Below are 18793 nucleotides of genomic sequence, written 5' to 3'. Positions count from 1 at the left end.
TCTCATTTCTTCATATGTTTCAGCTTCTTTCATTGCTAGAGGCTTCCTCCAAGAAGCCCTCCTAACTAATTACATATTCTTCTCTTCGAACTGTCCATAGGTCTATCTGTAGCTGGGGTCGGCACTTTCCATATTTGATTGTGCCTACAGGTCACCTACTGCTGCTAAATCGCTTCAGTCGTGTCCAACTCTGTGCGACCCCATAGACGGCAGCCCACCAGGCTCTCCAGACCCTGGGATTCTCCAGGCAAGAACACTGGAGTGAGTTGCCATTTCCTTCTCCAATGTGTGAAAGTGAAAATTGAAAGTGAAGTCGCTCAGTCGTCTCTGACTCTTAGCGACCCCATGGACTGCAGCCTACCAGGCTCCTCCGTCCAGGGATTTTTTAGACAAGAGTATTGGAGTGGCTTGCCATTGCCTTCTCCGCAGGTCACCTGGGGACACTGTTAACCTGCAGATTCAGACTCAAGAGGTCCATGTGGGCGGAAGTCCCGCATCACTAGGACGCTCCCAGGTGCTGCCCCCTGCTGGTGGGGGCCCCACGTGCAGGGTTTACAGGAGAGGCTCATCTGTTTGCGCAGGCGCGTTTGTGATTGTCCTGAGGCTGTTCAGGCTCCTTTTCTGCCTTTCCTGCACAAGTGGGAGGGCGGCTGGTCTCCAGCTCGTTCTTGTCCTGGCTCTCATCCCACTCGGTCCTCACTACATTGCCCACGGTGTGGACACAGACCTATACACGCAGAAAGCTCCCCAATGAGTAAATGAACAACTGTGGTGAGAACCTCTATGGTGTTGTTAATATACTGAAAATCTTAGGAAGGTCGAGAGGAGAAACTCAATGTCCAGGGAGCCCTGGGTTCCAAGCACCGTGTGCAGTCAGGGCTCCACACTGTGGTTGTGGTACCCAAGTCTAAAGATTAAAACATTTTATTGAAAACAAACGAAAAACCTCAGCAAAACCGAATTCATAGATACAAAGAACAGATTGGTGGTTCCAAAGTCAGGGGGTGGGTGGTGGGTGAAATTGAAGAGGGTGGTGGAAAGGTACAAACTTCCTGTTAATAAGGTCTGAGGCCAAGAGAAGCCCTTGGACTTCCCCTCACCTCTATTCAGGACTCCCCAGAGTTCTGTCTCAGAACTGAAATCTTTCTCCAGCTAACTTCCCAGCTGTTTAAAAGCTTATCTCTTGATATTTGAGTGGCTTCACTCAGAAGGACAAAGCGGGAGGGTGAGGTAGAAAAGGCGAGAGGGTCTGAGGTGTTGATTGGTTTCTTCTCTTGGCTTTTAAACTAGGGTGTGGGCGTGTAAAAGGCAGCCAAGGCAAACATCACAGCATTCTCACCAAAACCAGGTCCCTTAACAACTGTGACAGGGAGGAAAAGTTATCTTTGTCAGCCGTGACCTCTATGTGTCAGTGCCTCCCGCCACTCCAGGCCTTTGGTAAATTCCTACCTCTCCTCAGAATAATTTTTAATTTCTGACTCCACTTCTTGGGTGGAAAATTATCTCATTAGGTTATTATACTATAATGATGAAAGAGAAGGAGTGGTATCAAGATAAGATTGAATCTTTTTATCCAAATATTTCAAAGGGAAGAAATGAATCATTCCAGAAACTGCTGCCATGTAAAATTCCAAAGTGCAGTATTAAACTGATGGTTTGTAATGATTTAGAAAAGGAAGTGGTGGTCACTGGGACAACCTCTTGGATTGTTAAGTAAAGAAATGTAATGCCGAATTAAATGCATATACTTATAATGACTGAAGGAACAGAAGAAAACTCTAGTGAAATCCTAATATTAAAATTTTAGCAGGCATCTGACAAAGTTCGTGAGCATATATATATATATATATATACACACATATATATATATACACACACATACACACATATATGTAGACACACACACACATATATATTAATGTTAAGGTGATTATTAAATGCAAATGGACTGTGTTTATCTTTCTTAAGTCTTTATCTCTCAGAGGTGTGTACTGGAGTATCTATGGGTGAAATTGTATGTATTTAGGAATTGTGTTAAATGCTGGAAGCACCCCGGCTTAATGAACCAAGATGTACATGTTAATAATTGTGCAGATCCCCCCACCAACAAAGAATTATCTAGTCCTAGATGTCAGTAGGTCTGAGGTTGAGAAAGCCTGCTTCCAGTCCCCCTGCAGCTCCTTAAATACATATCCATGCTTAAAACAAGTCTCCAAGTCTCAAGTCTAAATCATTCTGTTGAACAAGGACCTATGGTGTAGCACAGGGAACTCTTCTCAATGTTATGTGGCAGCCTGGATGGGAGAGGAATTTGGGGGAGAATGGATACCTGTATATGTATGGCTACGTCCCTTTGCCATGCACCTCAATTATCACAACATTGTTGATTGGCTATACTCAAATATAGAATAAAAAGATAAATAAATCACTCACTTGATTTATAGGGGTGTTTCTTGCTTCCCTGGTGGCTCAGAGGTTAAAGCATCTGCTTGCAATGCAGGAGACCTGGGTTAGATCCCTGGGTTGGGAAGATCCCCTGGAGAAGGAAATGGCAACCCACTCCAGTACTCTTGCCTGGAGAATCCCATGGATGGAGGAGCCTGGCAGGCTACAGTCCATGGGGTCGCAAAGAGTTGGACAAGACTGAGCAACTTCACCCACTCACTTGGGGCTCTGGTCAGAAGGGTGGGTATGACTAAAGGAGAAAATGCTCAGTATTGTTGGCTTCTGGCTCTAGTGTGAGCCTGAGTCTCCCAGACAATGGATTTCCTTCAAGAATCCCACTCTGAGAGGTTAAATCTTTGACCTGATAGAACAAGTAGGCCTACAAACCTCACCTGGGTGGGGTAGGGGGTGGGAGGGACAATGAATTTCCTAGGCTAAACATCACTTTTCATCACTAGTGATGCAGATCACACTAGTATTTAAGAATCAAATAGTTTCCTTGGCTAGTCCAGTGCTTCTCTTTTATCTAGGTTTCTAGGAGAATCATACTCCATTGTTGGGCAGAAGTGTGTTTGATTTCTTCCTGTTCTGTTACCTAGACTCCTGAGTCAGACTCCAGCAAGGGTCCTTCTGCCAAGTGTCCCTTGCACCCATAGAAGGAGAAATTTGATTCAGAATGAGAGGAGAGCTTTATTCCCATTAAAACGTGAGAGGTAGAAGCTTGTGGTCTAGAACACATGCTCTCCCCCACACCAGCAGGACTGTTTTATATGATTTATATGATATAAGTATAAATTTATATGATTTATATGACAGCAGGGCTGTCATCTGGGAGGGGGGGAGATTCTCATGGGAGGGCTTAGCTGTGCTGCTTGTAGCTCCAGATCACAGTGCTGGGTGCCGTGTCTCTGCACACGACCCTTTGAACTGAGGTGTGGCCATTTTGCACCAGGGACTCTGGTCTGCACCAGACCTCTGCACAACAAACACTGTGAGCAAATGAAACTCTACCGAACACAAAGGAAAAAAAAGGCTTAGACTTTATGAGCAGATTCGATGTTTCACCCCTGGGAACTGTTGATGGGCTTTGTGGGTGACACACCCCTCCCCTGTCCCTATCCTGCTCCTCATCCTGAGGGTGCTGAGGGCATAGGCTCAGCTCCTGGAGCTGCTTCCTGCTGAGTGTGGGGTCCTCAGACCCTGGGGAGGAGCAGGACTTCTCCTGCTGCCTGTGGACATGTCTGGTGCTCCCGGGCCTCGGCCTTAACTGCTCTGCCTCTGAGCCACCACTGTCTGGAGTTTTCCAGATTCTGAGGGTCATGAAGGGGCCCAGGAAAGCACAAACCCAGGGGTGCTCCATTAGCCCCATCACTCCGGCCTCAAATTGTTTCCTGGATCAGGTGGCCTGGTGTATGCAGTCCACCAGCTCTCTCAGTGGTCCGTCTGTGCCTTCTTTTTTTTTTTTTTCTTTTCTTTTTTTTTGACTTTTATGTATGTTTATTTTTTTTAATTTTATTTTTTTTTTAACTTTACAATATTTTATTGGTTTTGCCATATATCAACATGAATCCACCACAGGTATACATGTGTTCCCCATCCTGAACCCTCATTCCTCCTCCCTCCCTGTACCATCCCTCTGGGTCGTCCCAGTGCACTAGCCCCAAGCATCCAGTATCATGCATCAAACCTGGACTGGCGACTTGTTTCACATATGATATTATACATGTTTCAACGCCACGCCTTTTTCTATGTGGCCACATGCATCCATGTGAAAACATCTCCACATGCCGCCCGGTGCAAAGACCGCTCCCTGGGCATGAATGGGTGTTCAAGGTTAACTTGGTGCCCCAGGATCATCCCGGTCTGGGAGGCAGTGGGCTTGCGTCACAGTTGGAAGCCCCGGCTGTTCTGGTTGGTCACTGTTGCAAGGGTGACTGCTCCCTTTTTTATGGTGACAGGGTTGTATTTGTTCCCCCAACCAAGGTCACTAGCTCTCCTCTGAACACAGTGATTACCCAAATTAGTCATTTGCTCTTTGGGGACACACTTTTGTTGTTTTTTGGAAGAGAAACTTCAGGTCAGAGAGAGGTTCACATGAGTACTCAAGGGGATCTGTTGACCTAGGTTGTCTTTCCAAAGGATGGGGCTCAAGGCCCCCTTCACTTGAGTGTGATGTCCCCACAGAGTGACCCCTTGCAACTTTGGGGCAGATGGGTGGTTGGCATCACCAAGTGGGGTCCATTCCTCTCAGGAGTGACTGGGATTGAGGGCTGCTGTTTTCCATGTTTTCAGAGCCACCTGGGCCTCTGGCTGGAAAGAGTGGCAGGTAAGTCAGTAGGTACAGGCATCAACTGGTTACCTTGGTTTCTCCTACAGTAAGGGCACACTTGAGTTGTCTCACTTCAAGGGACTAAAGGGTCCCTTCTCTTGGCTTAGGAGTGGGCCTACCATGAGCTCAAACACACTTGACTCTAACTTACCCTCGGGGCTAACAGCATGCAGATCAGGGCAAGTGGGAGTAATGTAACATTTTCTCCTGGCATAGCTTGGCTAAGGTGTCTTTGAAGGTGTGATTGGATCTCTCTTCTTTCCCTCATGATTGGGTCTCCAGGCTTAGTGAAAAGTCCACTTTATGCCCAGGGCACTTGTTATCCCCTTTGTCACTTGAGATGCTAATGCTATGCTGTTATCACTTTATAAGGATCCTGGGAGCCCAAACCTGGGAATTATGTCTCTTTAGCCACTTTGTCTGCCATTTTAGTTCTAGTGGGGAGCCTTTCTACCCACCTTGAAAATATGTCCACTAGTACCTAGAGATACTTGAAGTTGCCCTGTTCTATCGGCATGACAGTAAGGTCTATCTACCAGTCTTCTCCAGGATATATCCCTCTGGTCTGAATAGGTTTTATCTGGAGGACCTGGGGGTCTGGTGTTGGGGGTGTTCACTGTGTAGATGGTACATGTCTCCACTATTGGACTGGCTATACTTTCATGCCACAAGTTATTCTGAGCTCAACTAACCACTTATACAGAGCTTCCCTCCTGTAGTGAGTTCCTATAAGTCTGCCTAGTGGCTTGACAAGCTGAAGTTTGGAGAAAAAACTATTGCTCATGTTCATTAACTAGCCTTCCATGACCTCCTTGGAATAGGAAATGGCAACCCACTGCAATATTCTTGCCTGTAGAATTCCAAGGACAGAGGAGCCTGATGGATTACTGTCCATGGAGTCGCAAAGAGTTACAACTATTGTCCATGGGGTCACTCAGTTACAGCTGGTAACTGAGCATTCACGCACCCACACATAGCCTCCTAGGTGTCTGTCTGTTACCAAACTGACTTAGGGTCAGCTTATCCTCTCATGTTGGGCTTCCCTGATAGCTCAGCTGGTAAAGAATCCATCTGCAATACAGGAAACCCTGGTTCAATTCCTGGGTCAGGAAGATTCACTGGAGAAGAGATAGGCTACCCACTCCAGCGTTCTTGGGCTTCCTTTGTGGCTGAGCTGGTAAAGGATCTGCCTGCAATGCAGGAGACCTGGGTTCAATCCCTGGGTTGGGAAGATCCCCTGGAGAAGGGAAAGGCTACCCACTCCAGTATTCTTGCCTGGAGAATCACATGAACAGAGGAGCCTGGCAGGCTACAGTTCATGGGGTTACAAAGAGTTGGACATAACTGAGCAATTTTGGCATAAACAGGTTGCCAAAGAAACCCAGGACAGCAGCTCCTCACCTGTGTGCCTGCTCTTCCTCTGGGAGGGTATTCTTGCTTAAATAAACTCTGTAGGAATTACAGGTAGGGTGTAGGAATTAAGGGCAACTGGATGTGTGTCCTTGGCTTTGTTGACTGCCCTGAGGTCCTGGACCATTTGGGTTTCTCTCTCTGTCTTTAAAATGCTGCATTTACTAAGTCATTAAAAACCTCTGCTTTGCCAGATCCAATCATTACTGTCTCGTCTTCATCTTACCCACCTCTCAGAAGCATGGTCTCCAGCTTCGCCTTCTAGAGACACTCTCTTCACTTCTGTGACTGCTCATTCTCTCCCACCTCAGTCTCCTTGGGTGAGTCTTTACCTGTGAATGTTGGAGGGCTTCAGGGCTCAGTCTGACTTCTCTCACTCTTGATGGTACTTCCTTTTTTTCATTTCCATAAGTCTTATTTCTTTAACAAAATTTCTTAAATAAGTAGGCAAATATCAGTATTTTATGTAGTCTGCTTGGGATGTATATACTGCTAAAATATAAAAACTTGTATTTTTAGAAATCTTTAAATATTTCATATTAAAGAAAATAGAAATTTACTGACCATTTGGGGACACTATAAAACCATTAGCAAAGCAGAGCATCCGATAACAGTCACTTCTCCAGCTGTCATTCTCTGGACAGTTTGTCTCATAGAAGACAACTGAGACCAAGAGGCATCTAGGTCTTCATTTGTCAACGAAGTTGACAAAATTATATGTCCAAAGTCATCATTATTACTCCTAGTGGAGACCCTCAGATGCTTACTTTAAAGCCTTTTAAATATTACTTTGCAAACAAGTTTAAAAGTAGTAAAAGTAAAATATTATTAGAAATGTGAGGAGAAGAAAATATATTTTAAAAAGACATGAAAATTAAAAAGTTAAATCATAGCTATTAAAAGTGTGTTAGTAAATCCATAAATCCCTATATCCACGTTTTGTTAGCCTCTAAGACTATTGAAAGTGAAAGTCGCTCAGTAGTGTCTGAGTCTTTGCTACCCCATAGACTATCAAGTCCATGGAATTCTCCAGGCCAGAATATGGAGTGGGTAGTCTTTCCCTTCTCCAGGGGATCTTTCCAACCCAGAGATTGAACCCAGGTCTCCTGCATTGCAGGCAGAGTCTTTACCAGCTGAGCCACAAGGGAAACCTTTTGTACTAAAGGGAAGACTATTGTACTAAATGGCACAACACTGCATGTTGGCAATGATACCAAATAATATTTGTCATTATGTTCTGCAAACTCTTAAGAATGGAGGGACATCAGCAACACATTTTAGGAAAATGCCCATCAAAAACGTTAACATTTTTTGTTTTAGTATTGAAACATAATGGACTTCATTTCTGTTGTCCACATTATAATAAAAGCCTTCATGAGAAGGTGTGACTCTAAGGATGGGAATTGCACACTCAGTATCTGTTTAAGTTCTTTGAGGGTAGGAAACATGCATTTCATTTAGATTCAGTTTGCTACTTTTATAGCTGCAGCTTCCTTTAGAGTGCAGTTGAAAGGAGACCATCTAAAAGGAATGAAGGGAAGTCTCTTCTCAGAAAACAAAAAAACAAAAAAATGCCTGAAGTTCTTTATGTTCAGGAACAGCACTTCAGTTTTAACCCTGAATATCATGTAACATACCTATGAATATTCAAAACAGAGATTAAATGTGAAAGTATGCAATGCAAATTAATTTTATAAATGCATTTTTTAAATTCTGCTTCTCTTAATTAAGTGGAAGCCATTTAATAAACACAAAAATATTTTAATGAAGAAAAACTGGATTCTCCTGATGGTGATTTGCATGGGATGGAAAGAAGGTTATGATGATAACTCTGGTAGTGTTTTATAAATTACTTAAAAAAAAATAACAACAGAAAGGCCAAGTCTGGCCTTCTAAGTTTCTTGATTGAGTTGAAGAAAGCTGTATCTATATCAGATAATGAGTAAGCCTGTGAAATCATCTATGATATCAATGGGATATATTAGTACTATAGAATCTATAACTATTAGGTCTATAACTTAAAAGGAAACCTCTATATTTCTTCTATTATAACATTTCACCACTTGGATATATAAGTAAGTAAAGTCGCTCTGTCACGTCTGACTCTTTGCAACCCCATGGACGGTAGCCTACCAGGCTCCTCTGTCCATGGGATTTTCCAGGCAAGGGTACTAGAGTAGGTTGCCATTTCCTTCTCCAGGGGATCTTCCCAATCCAGGGATCAAACCTGGGTCTCCATCATTTTCATCAATATCTTGTCAGTATTTCATTGACTTTTTTTCTTTTATGGGGTGTTGCAACTGCAGAGGTGTCTCATGTACCCCCTGCCCTCACACTCCAGAGCCTCCCCACGACCAACATCCCTTCTTTTGCTACAACTGATGAATCTAGAATGACACATCATAGTCACCCACAGTCCATAGTTTACATTAGGATTCACTCCTGGTGTGCATTCTATGAGTCTAGACAACTGTATGACATTTTCATTATCATGTATCATACAGAGTATTTCCACTGTCCTAAAAATCATCTATGCTCCACTTATTCATCCCTTACTCCCATCTCCACTCTCTGGCAACCACTGATCATTTTACTGTCTCCATAGTTTGCCTTTTTGTCATACAGTTAGCATTATACAGCATGTAACCTTTTCAGCGGAGAAGGCACTGGCACCCCAATCCAGTACTCTTGCCTGGAAAATCCCATGGATGGAGGAGCCTGGTAAGCTGCAGTTCATGGGGTCGCTAAGAGTCAGGCATGACTGAGCGACTTTACTTTCACTTTTCACTTTCATGCATTGGAGAAGGAAATGGCAACCCACTCCAGTGTTCTTGCCTGGAGAATCCCAGGGATGGGGGAGACTGGTGGGCTGCCATCTATGGGGTCACACAGAGTCGGACACGACTGAAGTGACTTAGCAGCAGTAGCAGCGGCAACCTTTCAGACTGACTACTTTCACTTAGTAATGAACATTTATGATTCTTCCATGTTGTTTCATGGGTTGGTAGCACATTTTGTGTGTGTGTGTGTGTGTGTGTGTGTGCTGAATAATTCTCCATAGTTTGGATGAACTAGGTTAATTATCCATTCACCTATTGAAGGACATCTTGGTTGCTTCCAAGTTTTGGTAATTATGAATAAACCTGCTATATGTAATTTACAGATTTAAAATTTTTGTTTCTCTTCCTTCAAAGTTAAACATATAATGAACCATTACTTCTAATATGCATGCAAACCAGACTGAATAGGTACCTCCTTTCATTTACTTCATGCTTTCTCTATATTTACATTAGTAACATTATTTTTAATATTAACATATTCATTTTTTCCAACTTCCATTTACTTTGAACAATTCAGGGAAGTGTAATAAAACACACAAATAGATCTACAAAGAAGTGCCATCACAATACAGAGATGGTTGTTCTGTGGAAACTGAACAAGTTGACTGATAGGCAGAGATGGATGGCAATGCTTGATAGTCAGTTGCTGGATGAAAGTCTAAATTTGAAATAAGAATAGTGATTTGATGGTAGCTGAGGAAAAGCTGCAGTCCTATAGGACACACAGATGTGTACTAGAAATAGTCTGGCTGTTTGTTTAAACAGTAAAGACTTGTCACCTGGACATTGAAAAATGATAACTGACACACACATACTTATCACTTGGTAAAAGGGAGAAAACGTTTGGCCCAGAATTTGGTCTTTGTTTACAGAGTGGCATTTCTCACAGGATACAAGTAAGTTGTACCGTATAGTTTAATTCTGAACTTTGCATGGATACACGACATGGGGTTAAATGTACCCTTGCAAATAAGCTCATTTGAAGAGGAGGCACCTCAGGCTTTCTGACCAAAACTCCCAGCTTTGGGCCAAAGGCCAGCTTCCCTTTCTCATTTGCTTCTTATCCAAAGCTACTGCCTTATCTTGCAGCCACAGAAATATGACATGAACTATAACTTAAAATTTTTGTAATAGTCATGGTAAAAAAGTAAAAAGGAACAGGTGAAATGGATATTAGTAAGATATTTTTAAACCAGTATGTTCACAATAATATCATTTCAACACGTAATCAATGTGACAAATCATTAATGAGAGAAAAATATTTTTACACTGTCTTTGACATCTATTGTGTTTTGTATACATATAGCACACCTCAGTTTTGACCAGATGCATTTGAAGTCCTCAAATGTGTTGAACAACCCAAAGTTTACAGTATTATTAGTTAGGACTTCTATGGATACAAGGGAGTGAATACATTTCTCAGTAATTAGAAGGACGGTTTTGATAGGTATCTTGGTTTGGGTTCCCCAGTAGCAGACCCTGAGACAAGGATTTGAGTGGAAGTAGTTTATTTTGGAAGTGATCCCAGGAAAACACATTTAGGGAGTGGAAAAGTGATATACAGAAGGAAGGAAGGAAGTCAATAAAGAGTGTGTTAACAAACAAGTTACAGCTTGGGCTATTGGATTCCTTCTTGCTGGGTCACCATGGGAGAGAGAATTGCTTCAACCGATGGGCAACACACTAGGGCATTTATCTACCAACTCCCCATTGATCGGTGGCTGAGGGTTGAATCCAGGGGTTTTGGCTTGTCTTGCATGTGGCCCCAATATGCTCTATAAGCATAGAGCTCCCAAAACAGTGAGCTGCCTTAATTCTGGAGGAATGTCAGAGGATAGGAGCTGGAACGTGACAGTTTCTGCCCCAGCAGTCACACTGTCCAAGGAGGGATCCTGCTAGTCTCAGGAGCTCTGGAGGCCTGATGCCAAGCCTCTTCTTTACATCACTCATCTTACTTATGTATCCTATCCCTGGCTTCTAGATCAGTCTTGCCACACACTGGGTGTTTAATAAATAGCTCTTCACTTTCCTTTGGGTACCAGCTTTATTCTTTTAGGCATGTGTGATCATGCTAAGTCACTTCAGTCATGTCCGACTCTTTGCGACCCTATGGACAGTTGCCTGCCAGGCTCCTCTGTCCATGGGATTCTCCAGGCAAGAATACTGGAGTGGGTTGCCATACCCTCCTTCAGGGGACCTGCTCAACCCAGGGACTGAACCTCCATCTCTTATGTCTCCTGCATTGGCAGGTGGTTTGTTTAACACCAGCTCCACCTGGGAAGCTTTTTTATTCTTTCAGGCTGCTCCATGTAAATGGGGCACATAGCTACCAGCAGTCATGGGTCATGTCCTTATAACTCCCTCACTAGAAAGGAAAGTGAAGTTTTCCCCTTTCTAACTCCAGGAAATACAAAAACAAAAAAGAACAGCAACAAAAATATCCTCAAGGAAGAAAGCCAATTGGCTTAACATGGGCCTTTACTTTATCTCTGGGCCAAACTCTTTGAACAGAGACATAGCATACTATTATTGGCTAGATTTGAATCAGATGTCCATTCCTGAGGTTATGGAGGTAGATATTTTATGGGAAGGTGGAGTGACAATGAAATTTTAACCATATTCAGAATATGGCTACTCACTGGAGTGTATTTAAATTGTGAATCCTTATTGTCTTGATAGAAAAATGCTTGAAGACCAGCACTGTCTCAGCTGAACCATTTTAGTACTGCTCTTATATCTGCTGCAGATTTAACGCTTGATGCTTTGACTATTTGACAGAGATACCATAGATCATTTAATAATTTATAGTTCCATTCAGTTCAGTCGCTCAGTCGTCCGACTCTTTGCAACCCCATGAATCACAGCACACCAGGCCTGCCTGTCAATCACCAACTCCTGGAGTCTACACAAACCCATGTCCATCAAGTAGGTGATACCATCCAGCCATCTCATCCTCTGTTGTCCCCTTCTCCTTCTGCCCCCAATCCTTCCCAGCATTAGGGTCTTTTCCAATGAGTCAACTCTTCGCATGAGGTGGCCAAAGTATTGGAGTTTCAGCTTCAACATCAGTTTTCACACAGTTATAAATTTGCATCATATGCCCCTGAGGTTTATCTGGGAATGAATCAAGTCCGACAAGATTGAATCCCTTATTAGATGCTGTCTCATCATTTCCACTAGAATCAGTGGCTGGCTGCATTAACTCAGCATAATGTATTCAGTGTTCATCCATGTTATAGCATGCATCAGTATTTTATAAAATGCAAAATAATATTCCATAGCCTGTAATACCATGTTTTATTTGTCTATTTACCAGTTTATGTACCCTTGGATCACCCTGCTTCCAATTCATTTTTTCCTTTTATGAATAGTGCCACTATGACATTCATATGTAAGTTTTCATGTGTACATGGGCTTCATTTATCTGCCTAGGAGTAGAATTGCTGGATTATGTGGTAACTTTGTGGCTGTACCCCGTTATGTTCCCACTAGAAATGTATGAGAGTTCCAATTTCTCTACCCTTTCCAACACTTGTTATTATTGCCTTTGGTTATAGTACTGAACATTTAAGATCAGAAAACACAGGCAAATATAGACCTTAATACATCTTCTCTGTTTGTAACCTCCATGCCTGGCTTTGTGATCATGTAGCTAAACATGAATGGAATGGTTGGAATTTCCATTCCAGTGAATGGAAACCTTTGGTTTGTATGTTTCTTTAGGTTTTAAAAAGTACATTTACACATTATGAGACTCACAATAAACCTACAGGGAGTACAAAGAGTGGCAATTTTCCATTTTAGACCTTAGATGGGCTAGGTCAGAAAGGTTAAGTAATAAGTGAAGCATCTAAAGCTCTGGTCCCCTGGCTTCATGTTGAGTCTTCTCTATACAGTTCAAAGCTGGATTTTAACATCTCTTCTAAGTATCATATTAATGTTCAGAAAAGAATGCTGAGAAGTTTCAAAAGATCTTAGTTAAAGCAAAAAAGACAGCAGAAGCTGAAGGGACAGAGTGTATTTGACAGTTTGCAGATGCTAATTATGGTTCTGAGATAGTTGTGGGGACTGGAGAGAATAGTCTGGGGAAGCCTGATAAGGGAAGTCACTAGGCTTCCAACTTCAGCAAGAGATTTAAGAGGACTGTAAATCAGGTGAAGTTGGGTTATGTAAACTGTAGATTGCATTATCTCAGAAAGAGCTAACACCAGAATGTAGGTAATTGTTATAAATTTCAGCTCTGTTTTCATTTTTTTGCAACAGAAAATTTTAAACATGCATGGAATATAAAAAAATAGTATAATAAATCCTCACAATGCCCATTGATAGAACATGATCAACATTCTGTCATTCTTACAAGTTGACTTATAAAAATATTTGAATACATTAAGGCTTTCCTTAAAATCATTTTCCCTCCAGCTTTATTGAGGTATAAATGACAATTAACAAGGTAAATACTGAAGATACAACCTAATGACTTGATACACATATATGCTCAGTTGCTAAGTTGCGTCCAACTCTTTGCAACCTATGGACTATAGAAAATACTCACCACAGCCAAGGCAATCAACATAGCAGTCAATTCACACCTTAACCATTTTCCTTTTTTGTTTTTAATGTTGAGAACTTCCAAGATCTCTTCTCGTATAAAATTGACATTTCACATTACATAATTGTTGACTGGAGCCACATTTCTGTATACCAGTTCTCCAGAACTTACTTGTATTTTGTAATTGAAGCCAAAAGTCATTATTAAAAAGGGAAATTATCAAAGAATAGCAACATGATCTTGTGATAACTCCACAAATTTTGATCTTTCTTCATTTAGGGTGGAAGGGAAGAAAACTGCTGAGCTGGTAAGATGGCCACACAAATAGCTACATACTTATGGGTGGGAGCCCAACATTTTGTTCATTCAGTCTTGTAGTCATTAGTTCATTCAAATAATACATTCTAGGCAGTTTTGCTGCACACTGTACATCCACCAGTGAGACTGTCATGCTGGACTTGGGCTTGAGTTCAAATCAGGATTCATCATTTAATGCATCTTTGAAGACTGTGGATAAGTGCTATCCTTGAGCCTCATCTTTCTCATTCATAAAATAGGGATAATATATTGCTGAATAGGGTGTTGTTAGAGTTAAAGGTGAGGGAAGTTCCTCAGAAATATGCATGACCTGTGTTCTGTAACATATGCCACTGTTACTTGTCTAGGCCCTGAGCTCATGATGAAAGAAATCATGAGACAGCCTCTCTCTCCTCAGATTTCCCTTTCCCAGTCTAAGAGGGCAGCAACAAACTCACAGAGGTTCCCCTGCACAATGCAGCATGTAAAATGCCAGAAAGCTGCCCCCATTAACACCAGGCATTCATCTTCCAAAATCATCTGAGTTCCTCTAACTTCCTGTTACTTTTCATTAGGTCTTGCAGCTCTACAAACATAATCTGTGCTAAACCCTGTTGTCCGAGGTAAAAAAATACTGTTGGATTTTGGAGCAAAGAAAGGTTTATTGAAAGAGTCAAGCAAGGAGTTCATGCTCAAAAAAATCCAAACTCCCTGATGGATTTCAGGGGAGAGTTTTTCAGGGAAGGTGAGGGAGAAAGTGCAGTGTAGGCGATCACCTCCATCATTATTCTCTGATTGGTTGATGATGAGGTAACAGTGTCATGTCAAGGGTTTAACATCTTCAGTCCTCAGGCTCCAGCTGGTGTGGGGCTCCCTGCTCGTGGTCATCATGCAGTTAACTTCTTCCATCTGGTGAGGTTTTAGTATCTGTAGAACAACTCAGGAATGTGCATCAGACACTGTCATCTATATGATCTAAATCCTTCAGGGAAGGACTAAAGATTTTGTAATTGCTATATGGCTGAGCTATTGTTTAATATTTTGTTGTTGTTGTTACTACACATTCACATTCTTTCAATCATTAATTCTTGAGCCAGCCTCCTGTGGCTCCGAGGAGGCCTGGGAGATTAAAGCTTTTCTCCAAGCAAGAGGGGCTTCCCAGGTGGTTCAGTGGTAAAGAATCCACCTGCCAATGCAAAGAGAAGCAGGATGCAGGCTAGATCCATGGTTCAGGAAGATCCCCTGGAGGAGGAAATGGCAACCCACTCCAGTGTTCTTGGGTAGATAATCCCACGGACAGAGGAGTCTGGTGGACTACAGTCCATGGGGTCGCAAACAGTCGGACAGGACTGAGTGAGCACTGCATGCACAAACAAGAGGCAGGTAGAGGGCATGGGGTGGGGTCTATCCCAGGAAGGTCCCACAAGGTCCTTGCTCCATTAAAGCTGGACACCCTCCTGTAGCACCCTTATTTGGTCTTGATGAGGGCAGAGTGCCCAGAGCGCAGGCTGCTATCTCCTTGTGCCAGCTTTCTCTGGGTCTTCATCACAGCTGAGGGAATGTTTCTGATGCAGCCTACCCCTCCCTCTCCGTCTTCTGGGTGGGGGCCCGGGCTCAGAGCGCACCCTTTGGTAGAATTTGCAGCCCGGTGCCCAAACGTAGGCGCCTCTGTCGGGTGCCTTGGGTGCCGCAGTTTCCCTAAGTAGCTCCATCAAGCGCGCCTGCAGCCTCGCCTCACACCTGCGCGGCCTCCGGCAGAGCCCGGCTGGCTGCCCCTTGGTCCTGCTGCCCCTACCGCTCCCGACTCCAGGCCCCAGGGGCAGAGGCACTGAGCGGGCGGCCCCCGCTGTGCTCCACTCCCTGAAGCAGGTGGTTCTATCTCCCTAAGAGAGGACCGCGCTGTGTCTGAGCCTCCAGCCTCCCCGCCGGCGCCTCCAGGAGCAGTTCCATCACCAGAGCAGCGCGACCCGGGCCAGCGGCCGCCTCCACCGGCAAGATGCGGAAGCCCAACCCGCTGCAGGACGCGAACTTCTGCTCGCGGCTGTTTTTCTGGTGAGAGCCCGCCTGGGCTGTGACACCTCCGCCGTCGTGGGGCGGGTGCTTGACGCCGCCGCTGCGCTTTTGGGGACCGAGGAGGGGGGTGGTCCGGGCGAGGGAGCGCTTTCCGCTGGCGCCCTGGGCACCTGGCTGCTTGTAGCCCGTGGGGCCACGTGGTCCCTGGCATCTGGTGAGCCCGGGAGAGGGAACTCGTGGTGGGGCTCCCTGACTTGTAGCTCGCTGCTCCACCAGCAAACTCCTTAGGCCCTAGTAGGACGGGAATAGGGTGAAGTAGGAGGGGCGGCGAGTGAAGCAGGAGGCAGGGAAGCTGAGACCCCAGGCTGCCCAAGGGGAGTCTCCCGCCAAGCGGGAGAAGGACTGGACCACCTCCTCCACCACTCCCCACACACCCAATACCACACACCCACACTCCATCCTTAGCCGGCTTCCCCAGTACTGCTCAGGAATTCGCAGTTCTGAACTAAAGCGGCATCCTAATTTTTCCCCTAAGCAAGCAGTTTATGAACAGCTTCCTTTATCCAGTTAGTGTCCTGCACTGTTACCATCTTCCAAGAACGTCCCCATTTTCCCCATATTCCTTAGGTGACAGCTGAGTTCCGCCTGCACCAGGCTCCCTCGTCACTGTGCCTATGACAATGTCTCCCTTCCTCCCTCCCTCTCTCCCTGTACATCTCTCACTGCATTTCCTGGTATCTATTTGTGACAAGTTTCATGTGTGTAAAAACACTTGTTTTTAATGTAATGAATGGGGATACTGTTCTTGAACACGTTTTGCTTTTGCCTGGGACACACAGCCAGGGCTGGAGTATGTATTTGAACAGCCCCTTTCTCTGTTGTGAATATCTCCACTTCCACATTTGAGGACTAAACCTTGGGGATGTGGTCCCTGAAACCTGTGGGATCTTATGCAGATCTTTAGCCTTCAGAGAAGCAGTGCATGGTCTTGATGCAGGTGGTCCTGCCCAGGAGTCATTTGGTCCTGAAACCGCTGAAGGGTCCCTGAACTGTGAGGAAACACCAATGAAAAACGCTGCAGAGAGCTGAAGCTCTTACCTGAAGTCTTCATCTAATAGCTGGGACCTTTATTTTTGGGGGCTCCAAAATCACTGAAGATGGTGATTGCAGCCATGAAATTAAAAGACTCTTACTCCTTGGAAGGAAAGTTATGATCAACCTAGATAGCATATTAAAAAGTAGAGACATTACTTTGCCAACAAAGGTCCATCTAGTCAAGGCTATGGTTTTTCCAGTGGTCATGTATGGATGTGAGAGTTGGACTGTAAAGAAAGCTGAGCACCAAAGAATTGATGCTTTTGAACTGTAGTGTTGGAGAAGACTCTTGAGAGTCTCTTGGACTGCAAGGAGATCCAACCAGTCCATCCTAAAGGAGATCAATCCTGGGTGTTCATTGGAAGGACTGATGCTAAAGCTGAAACTCCAATACTTTACTTTGGCCACCTCATGAGAAGAGTTGACTCATTGGAAAAGACCCTGATGCTGGGACAGATTGGGGGCAAGAGGAGAAGGGGATGACAGAGGATGAGATGGCTGGATGGCATCATCAACTCAATGGGCATGTGTTTGAGTAAACTCCAGGAGTTGGTGATGGACAGGGAGGCCTGGCATGCTGCAATTCATGGGGTCGCAAAGAGTAGGACACGACTGAGCAACTGAACTGAACTAACTAGGCAGGCCTGAACCTCTGGATTTTAATCACTCTTTGGTGATTATTAGGTCTTTTGTTTCTGGAACCTAACCCATTCATCTTTTCCACAAAGTCTGATACTTCTTTTATGGGACAGCCTAAGGGATCCCTGGAGAAGGCAATGGCACCCCACTCCAGTACTTTTGCCTGGAAAATCCCATGGATGGAGGAGCCTGGTAGGCTGCAATCCATGGGGTCGCTAAGAGTCGGACATGACTGAGCGACTTCACTTTCACTTTTCACTTTCATGCATTGGAGAAGGAAATGGCAACCCACTCTAGTGTTCTTGCCTGGAGAATCCCAGGGACGGGGGAGCCTGGTGACTGCCGTCTATGGGGTCGCACAGAGTTGGACACGACTGAAGTGACTTAGCATAGCATAGCAAGGGATCCCCAGGGAATGGGAGCTCCTATGCTTGTTCTGATGGTGGTGTATTCAGTGTGTAGTTACGTCTCTTGGTCATTTGGTGGTCCTTAAGGAAAGAGGGGCTTAGAAGAAGGAATGTGGGTGTGGTTACTCTAAATAATACTGAAATCGTCAAATATTTGCTTAAGGCAGGGCAAGCAACTCTCCAGGCACCTTCTGTCTGTGGATTTTCAAAATGTGTGTGTGGAAATGGGAAGATAAAGACTTCTCATTGATTTTGGTAGACACCCATTTCCAGTTTTCCTGCTGGAAGGAGAGAAGCTATTACCTCTTATTTCACACTTGAAGTTGCTGAGGCAGAGAGGTTGAGTGAGTTGTTTACCAGCACATAGCTAGAAAGTGAAAGAGTTGGATCCCGAACCAGGCAGTCTGGCTCCCTGTGTATGTAACTGCTGTATCGAGTAGGTTCTATTTGTGTACTTGTTTGTAAATGCACAGAGAAGCCGATTCCAAACACACCTTTGGTCTTATTGGCAGGAGTCTCTCAAGGCAAGTTCTTAATTTTCTTGCTGTTGGAGATGATGCATGTGAAACATCTCTATAATCAAGCTTTAGGGTGGCTCTTCTCAGAGCTTTCAGACCTGCTCATCCTCATCACCTGGGAGTTTGTTAGAAATGCAAACTCCCCCCGCACTCTTTCTAGACCAATTGTGTAAAGTTAGAAATTCTGGGGGTGGGGGTTAAATAAGCTCCAGGTGATTCTGATGGAAGGTTGAGACTGGCTTCTGCTTTCA

This window comes from Bos indicus, chromosome 12, assembly GCF_029378745.1.
Source record: "Bos indicus isolate NIAB-ARS_2022 breed Sahiwal x Tharparkar chromosome 12, NIAB-ARS_B.indTharparkar_mat_pri_1.0, whole genome shotgun sequence".
Lineage (NCBI taxonomy): Eukaryota > Metazoa > Chordata > Mammalia > Artiodactyla > Bovidae > Bos > Bos indicus.
This window is presented reverse-complemented; position numbering follows the sequence as displayed.